Below are 8189 nucleotides of genomic sequence, written 5' to 3' on the forward strand. Positions count from 1 at the left end.
GCGGGGCGCTGCGGGCGGGTCCTGGGGACACTCCTCTGAACCAACTTGCGATAGGCCCACGCCCTAAGGAGTTAAACCTTTCTCATGTTACCCAGCGGCTTATAAGGAGGGGAGGCCAAGCCTGCGCCTTAGTGGGAGCCTTTGGGGTTTATTCTCTGCCCTTCTAACTTGGTGAGTTGGTTTTATTATTTTACATGTTTCAAACTTTGATTATGGGGGTGGATTTTTATTTTAATGTGTTAGGAGCTTTTTTTGCTGGGTGGGTGGTGGGAGGCGGAGGAGAGCGCTTAACACCTAAACATTTAGGAGAGGTGATTGCGAAAAATATTCTGACACTTAGGAATGCTCAGGGCCACCGGGATGCAGCGCTCTCGCCAGTGTGGGCAGCTGAGAGTTGAACGATCTCGGCCTGATACGGTTGGGTCCGGAAAATAGCTAAAGGCAAGCTTGGCCGACACTGAGTGCGCCCAGCGCCGCTTTAGGGGCTCCCCAGACCGCGGGGCAATTGGGGGCGCCGGGCTCAGCTTCTGCATGGATTTTCCGCATGAAGCTGCCTGTGCGCCCCGAGTGCCATATGTCAGAGGTACCTTCCCTAGGCTCGCGCACGCATGCAGGGCGGCCGCTGAGGCAGCGCGAGGGAAAGTGGGGTTCCATGTCTCTCCCACCCAAAGCTCACTACCGGGGCGCCAGCGTGACCCCCTGGGCTGGGGGGGGGGGGGGGGGCAGTTCCCTGCAGAGCACAGGTCCTCAGCGGCCAGCCCGCACCGCTCAACTTCCCAGGTTCCCTGAGCTGCCTGCCAACCACAGGAAAGCGCCCCTGAGGCTGAGCAGTTCTGTAGCGAGGGAGGCTGATTTTACAAAGGAAATGGGTTATTTCCTTCTCATTTTCTTCTTCTTTTTTAAAATTAAAACAAACCAAAACACACACGCACGCAAACAAACAAAACCAACGCGAAACTCCCACCAACCCCCAAAGTCAGGCGATCGAAGTTTGTGAGGCGGCAGATAGAATGTCACCGAACACGGGAGCGTTAGCAAAAGCTCCCCAAGAGCCAACTGCGGAAGGGAGCGATTGCAACTTGTCAACCAGGAAGCTGGTTGTGATTGCACTGCTGGCGCTCCGTGCCAGCCCTTTCTCGAAAGAGATAGCTCCTGTCCTGGAGGAAGGACATTTCTCGGGAATCTTATTGTTTTGGAAACCATAATAAAATGAGCGATTTGTTGGCAAAAAAATACCAAGTGCTTATGCTGAAATCTCTAAGCGGTGCATCTCCCCATGTCCCAAGCACCGTGATGTGGCATTTTGGGGGCAACAGTAAGTACATCCAGCCTGGCGGACACAGAAATGCCTCTTCTCGTGACGAAGGCGAGGGGAGGCAAGGTGGAGAGTTACAGTGTGGAAATAAACAGTGCAGCCAGGGGAACACTCCCTCGCTCTTAATGAGAACCACTAACCCGAGTTTTCCTCTGTGGTTTCCCAGAAAGGACGTCTCCCCAGTGGAACTCCTGAGGAGGACACTTAAATTAGGGGCTTGGGTTTCAACATCATCATCTTGTAAAGCGGGTGTATCGGTTGTATCCGGTGATTCAGTGCTGCTGAGGCAGCCCTACAGGTTAGGTTTGGGATTTTTTTTTTTTTTTTTTAAATAGTGAATGAACTTTACCTAAATACAGAATGATTTTGACAACTGGGGTCGGAAACAGCTTGTCCAAAGCTGTTACCCAGGCCACACCTTTAAGAAGAATGGAGGTTGGCGATGCCTTGCCCAGGCTTTGCTTATCCCAGCTGACACCACCATTTCCAGCCACAGCTTGCATTTAGAACTTGACTCTGAGCTGACCCTGGATTAACACCCTGACGGTCTATAATAACCCGATATTTTGCATTCTTCATGCCCCAGGTCGAGTCTTTTCTCAACAAATCAAATCAGAGTGAAATTCCCAGGCTGAGCAGCTGAACAAGTCTTGGCAGAGAACTCATGTATTTAAGGTTAAGACAACCCAAGGGTCGTAGGAGATACTCCAAACTGCCCAGCGTATTTTGTTATCCTTCCTTTGGAAGAGCATTAGGGTGGAGACAAGACGGTAGCCAGGAACCAGTGTGCACGCGGAATCATAGTGTTACGGTTGAAGAGACCCTCAGACTGCCATGTCTAACCCCTGCTTTCAGAGATCATGGAAATTAGAGACCAAGCGATACAACTTCGCAAATAATGTCCTCAAGAAGGACAAGCCCAGCAGCTTTGCGTGGGTTGGAAAAAATCAAAGGGTAGCTTAGAGCAAGCCAGGGCCCAAGGCTACCATAGAATGATAGGTGTTCAGGGCCAGGGGGAGGTCTGAGATCATCGAGATCTAGTTTATCTGCACTTGACCTGTGGGTGACACTGGCCATCCGGGAGCAAAGCGATTCACCCAAAACCACAGTCACTCAACTTGCCTTACCAGTTAGATCCCCACACAGTAAACTAACATCCCGTCTCATCAGATAACGTCACATAAAACCGAAACGGACAGGTATTTCCCTATTCTGGAAGAATCTGTAGAGGCTTCTAAGTAAGTGAGTTCAAAAGTCGGGCCTTAGTTCCTTGCTCTGTCGAGGCTGAGTTTGCCGAATGAATGGCGCAAGGAGAGGAGACAGGTCCAGGAAAGCATTTATTCTTCTTCCTCACTCGATGGCGCGGTTTCCTAAGGACAGAGCAGTGCATGGCTCAGGAGCACCCCAACGCTCACAGTTTGTTTAGTAAACTTTTATTGAGCACCTACTATGTGCCAAGCATGCTGCCAGGCGCTTGGTCTGGAAAGAGCTGCTGACTACCCTGTAGGCGCCTGCCCTGTACAAAATAGATGTTATTCTTCCATTATTATCTATACTGTGGTCTTATCTTCAAAGCTAAATTGGGCAAACATAGCATGCTTTAGAATGAGGAAGTCATAGACCAGAAAGTAAGGCTAAGTTCAGGGGGGGGCGGTTGGGGGGGAGGGCATCTTTCCTTTATGGTATCCCTGTGATAACAAGAAGGTTCCTGTCCTCCAAAAACCTAGGACTGCAGGTGAAAGTCACATTTGCATGCAGCTTAGGAGAGTAGCACAGATTAAAGCAAAGCTTCGAAAAACAAAGGAATGGAACACCCTGAAGGGGCTCAGAAAGCACAGCGACCAAAAGGCTGCCTTCTAACCAGCTGACCAGATCTCACCCAGGCCCACCCACACCTTCCAAGAGCCACCTAGCAGGTGCCCCTTCTTCCCCGCTCCCCGGTGTCCGTGGGCCCCCAGCTTTGGCCGGAGGGACCGGGTGAGTAATAAAACTCAGTGAGCCTTAAAGATGCTCCAGAGACCTCTGACTAAAGACCTGGCAAATGAGGCGCTCAGGCCCAGAGAAGCGGAGGTGGAGTGACTTTGCAGGGTCCCACAGTGACCTGGTGAATCAGGTCACAGACCTCTCTCTACCGACGGAAGTCAGAGGAGCTTTTTTTTTTTTTAAGAAAATACAAGTTTCCTTACAATGTCTATAAAACAACCCCCTCCCTGGCCTTTCAAATGCTGTCCCAGGGGCCGATCCCACAGGGCCCGGGAGGCGGGAGCTCTGACTCTGGACTATTTGGGTCAAGTCCCTTCACCTCCCTGGGGCTCAGTTTCCCCGTTTTGCAAAATGACCTGCCGTGTGCAAGGAGGAGATGGACAAGATGAGGTCCACACTCCCTTTCAGCCGTCACATTCTGTAATTCCAACTCCACTCTGGGGCTACCGGTTGCTCCTAATCCCACCGATGGTGCACATGCAAACCACTGGTCGAGACAGGTGCAAAGAGGGGTGCGCCCACCGCCGGACTGAAACGCTGGCCTGGCACAGAGCCTTCCGAGGATGGGTCAGCCTATCCTTGTACAGAAAGTGCAGCGTAGTCCGCGTCGTCTAAAAAGATCTGTCTTCATCCTGCAGTCATTTTAGACCAAAGAGAGAGTCAGTTTGCCTCTTTGGGCCCTCATCAACTTTATTCCAATATGTGTGTTTTTTTACCCCAATATGTTTATATTCAGGTTGGTCCTGAGCCCTCTGTTAAGACTCTAAGATCTTACGTGCACCCTCCCAGGTTAGAGTGACTACAGCAATATGGCCTTGGACAGTTCTGCCTGTCCCAGTGTGCTGACCTCTGGAAGTACGCTGCTGGGTGGCGGTAAACATGCATTTTAATCTGCAGGTTCCTTATTGTTATCAACAAACACGTAAGTCTCGGAGCAGAGACCATCTGTCTTTTCACTACAGTATTCCCCAGGCCTAGCCTTGGGCCTGGCACTAGTAGGCACTTTTTTGAAAAACAAATGTATGTGCAAGGTACTTGGGAATGCGGGAGGGCGGGACATACGAAAAGATACAGAACCCAGATTTTGTTTTTTATGAGCTTAACATTAAATTCATCAAATATGATAGACTCATTAAAGTATTCAATGATGCCTGTCACGTGGAGAAAGCCCCTTAGGTTGAGTCAGTCAGAGCGAGCATCAGGATTTTGATGGCACCGGGCCTTAAAGGTGCCAGCTGTTGAGGGCATGCAGCCTGGGGAGAGGGTGTGGCCACAGGCCGGGTGGTTAGAGCCTGGAGGGCAGGGAGGAGTCCATTTGGGCCATGGCAGGCGGGTCAAGTTTTAGAACAAAAATAAGGCTTCAAAGATAGGTCGGGGTTCGATCCTGAAGGACACGGAAAGGCAGGCTAAAGGTGGATTTGATGGCTCAGAACGAGGAAAGCCACGTAAAAATGAAGTCAAACCAATGCAGCATTTCAGAAAGCTCAATCGTACCAGACACGAGGAACCAGTAAGAGACCAGTAAAGGAGCGGTGGCCTGGGAGCGTGGTGAAGTGCAAGGGGTGAGGGCTGAGGACCTGCGCTGTAGACTGCTGCCTGCCCCCTCCCTAGGGACCAACACTATTCTAGAGTGAACACTGTGGGGTGAGGGATGGGGGGCGGTTCTTTCCTGCTCCAGTGGCCTCATCTTGGGAGTGGATTGAAACATCTCATGGGGGACGGGGGCTGTTGTGAAAACCTCATTTGCTGGAGGGCTCAGGTCAGGGCTCCCATCGGAAATCAGTTGCTTTCCAGGATGGGAAATGGGAATGACAACTGCTCTGTAGCTCGCAGCCTGCACCTCGAGCTGTTTAACTGCCCTTCCCACCTTCCCAGCTGCTCTCAGGAACGACACATTAACACCCGTGGAAACGCAAAGGCCTTCGCTGCAGGGAGCGTAAAGCTTCTTAAAGCTGCTTACGCCCTGTTTATGCAACCAAATACTTAACAGCAATAGGGCAAAAAGTGGGCATCAGAGCCGTCGTAGGCCACTGTGGGATAGTGATGTCAATAGGGTGAATCATGAGCTTGGGTCAGATTTGATGCTTTTTAACATTTATAGAATAAACTCAGAATATGAGATTCTAGCACCAGAAATTGGCAAGTCTACTGGATAGAGGAGGTTGCATCCTGTTATTTTTCAATTCCTCTTCATTTATCAATAAAACTTGCCTTAGTACTTAATACAGCAGCTACGGAAAGGGTACACACACCCTAAAAATTCACTGTATAATTGTAGAGACTTCTTCAACTCAAGGTGGGTTAGCAGGAAGAACTTAAAACCATGAACTCATTATTATAGATACAAATTTTTAGATGGGCGCAAACCATGCACCACTGTTTCAAAGTTAGCAATTGCAGAGCCTGAAAACCACAGCGTGTGGGTGCAACAGCACAGTGCAGAGGACCTCAACTTCCCCCTCCAGTGTTAACTACAGTGCTTCCCCTTACTTAGCGGTGTTCAGGTAAGGTCTGACATTCATTGCAGTTTGAATGGAAAGCTGCAAGGTCAGGATAACTTAGGGTTAACTGGCTGCCCAGATCCTACAAGTTGACAGTGTCTTCTTTGATCACTATATTCTATGTTTTCATTGATTTTTAGGGACAGGGATAGAGAGAGAGAAACATCGATGAGAGAGAATCATTGATCAGCTGCCTCCTGCACGCCCCCTACTGAGGATTGAGTCTGCAACCTGGGCATGTGCCCTGACTGAGAATCGAACAGGGACCTCTTGGTTCGTGGGGCGACGCTCAACCACCGAGCCACACCAGCCGGGCTAGTCACTATATTCTAGAGTAGCATTTGTGGTGTGCATGGAAATCCAGTTGCTAATGTGCCAAGTGCTGAGCAACTTTGATAATTTACTCATGCCAAACTCCCAGGAGACAATTTCCGCATTTGGATTTATAGTTACATCCACGTGGGAAACCGATCATAATCATGAGGTTGCTGACTGAGTGGGAAATGGGATCCAGGAGAGGTGGCTGGATAGTCTGGTCAGAGGCGTTGAGCACAGACGCATAGGGTGTCTCCGGCACGTCATCCGTGGAAGGAAGGTGGCAGGTGCGTTGTCCATGTTTGCCCCTTAGCCTGCTTTTTTCTAGGTTTCTTTTTTTTTTTTTTTTACTATTCTGATCACTATGTTCTTGCCACCTCAGTAGGGGTGTTAAAGTCCCCTACTATGACTGTATTGTTGTCGATCTCTCCCTTAAAGTCCTCTAGAAGTTTTTTTTTATATATTTAGGTGCTCTTATATTGGGTGCATATATGTTTTCCAGGGTATTGATCAGCTGCCTCCTGCACGCCCCCTACTGAGGATTGAGTCTGCAACCTGGGCATGTGCCCTGACTGAGAATCGAACAGTGACCTCTTGGTTCGTGGGGCGACGCTCAACCACCGAGCCACACCAGCCGGGCTAGTCACTATATTCTAGAGTAGCATTTGTGGTGTGCATGGAAATCCAGTTGCTAATGTGCCAAGTGCTGAGCAACTTTGATAATTTACTCATGCCAAACTCCCAGGAGACAATTTCCGCATTTGGATTTATAGTTACATCCACGTGGGAAACCGATCATAATCATGAGGTTGCTGACTGAGTGGGAAATGGGATCCAGGAGAGGTGGCTGGATAGTCTGGTCAGAGGCGTTGAGCACAGACGCATAGGGTGTCTCCGGCACGTCATCCGTGGAAGGAAGGTGGCAGGTGCGTTGTCCATGTTTGCCCCTTAGCCTGCTTTTTTCTAGGTTTCTTTTTTTTTTTTTTTTACTATTCTGATCACTATGTTCTTGCCACCTCAGTAGGGGTGTTAAAGTCCCCTACTATGACTGTATTGTTGTCGATCTCTCCCTTAAAGTCCTCTAGAAGTTTTTTTTATATATTTAGGTGCTCTTATATTGGGTGCATATATGTTTTCCAGGGTTATATCCTCTTGTTGGTCAATCCCCTTTAGTATTATGTGGTGACCTTTGTTGTCTTTTAAAGTCTATTTTGTCAGATATGAGTATTGCTACTCCAGCTTTTTTTTTTCCATTTGCATGGAAAAATTTTTTCCATCCCTTCACTCCGTGTGTGTCTTTTCTGATGTGGGTCTCTTGTAAACAGCATATAATTGGGTCATGTTTTTGTATCCATTCAGCTACCCTAGGCCTTTTGATTGGAGCATTTAATCCATTTACATTTAGGGTTATTATTGATAGGTACTTATTTATTGCCACTTTAATTCTGCATGCCTAGGTTTCTCTTTCTGTTTCTTCTTTTCATTATGGCAATCCCTTTAGCATTTCTTGTAATGCTGTATTGGTGGTGATGTACTCCTTTAGCCTTTTTTTTTTTTGTCTGGGAAGCTCTTTATTGGGCTGTCTATTTTGAATGACAGCCTTGCTGGATAAAGTAATCTTGGTCTCCGATCCTTGCTTCCATTACCTTGAGTACTTGATGCTATTGCCTTCTGGCCTGTAGAGTTTCTGATGAGAAATCTGGTGTCAGCCTTATGGGAGTTCTTTTGTAGGTAACAGTTTGCTTTTCTCTTGCTGCCTTTAAGATTTGGCATTTAATTTTTGGCATTTTAATTATGATGAGTCTGGGTGTGGGTCTGTTTGGGTTCTTCTTGCTTAGGGTTCTCTGTGCCTCCTGAACTTATGTGACTTTTTCCTTTACCACAGCGGTTCTCAACCTGTGGGTCGCAACCCCTTTGGGGGTCGAACGACCCTTTCACAGGGGTCGCCTAAGACCATCGGAAAACACATATTGAATATATAATTACATATTGTTTTTGTGATTAACCACTATGCTTTAATTATGTTCAATTTGTAACAATGAAAATACATCCTGCATATCAGATATTTACATTAC

At 48.1% G+C, this 8189-nt stretch overlaps 2 protein-coding genes across 9 annotated transcripts in view; one reads left to right on the forward strand and one right to left on the reverse strand.

Moving 5' to 3' along the window:
• Nucleotides 1–8189, reverse strand: part of ARSG (arylsulfatase G) — a 118555-nt gene that overhangs the window by 93969 nt on the left and 16397 nt on the right. The gene's annotated exons all lie outside the window — the stretch shown is intronic.
• Nucleotides 27–8189, forward strand: part of SLC16A6 (solute carrier family 16, member 6) — a 20559-nt gene continuing 12396 nt past the window's right edge. For 2 of the 3 annotated variants that reach the window (XM_005875769.2, XM_014547260.1), the window contains exon 1: nt 28–171. The gene's annotated coding sequence lies outside the window, so the exon portion shown is untranslated. Of the gene's footprint in view, nt 172–8189 lie in introns of all 3 variants that reach the window. The other variant, XM_014547261.1, reaches the window with a different exon arrangement.

This window comes from Myotis brandtii, unplaced genomic scaffold (genome assembly GCF_000412655.1).
Source record: "Myotis brandtii unplaced genomic scaffold, ASM41265v1 scaffold469, whole genome shotgun sequence".
Lineage (NCBI taxonomy): Eukaryota > Metazoa > Chordata > Mammalia > Chiroptera > Vespertilionidae > Myotis > Myotis brandtii.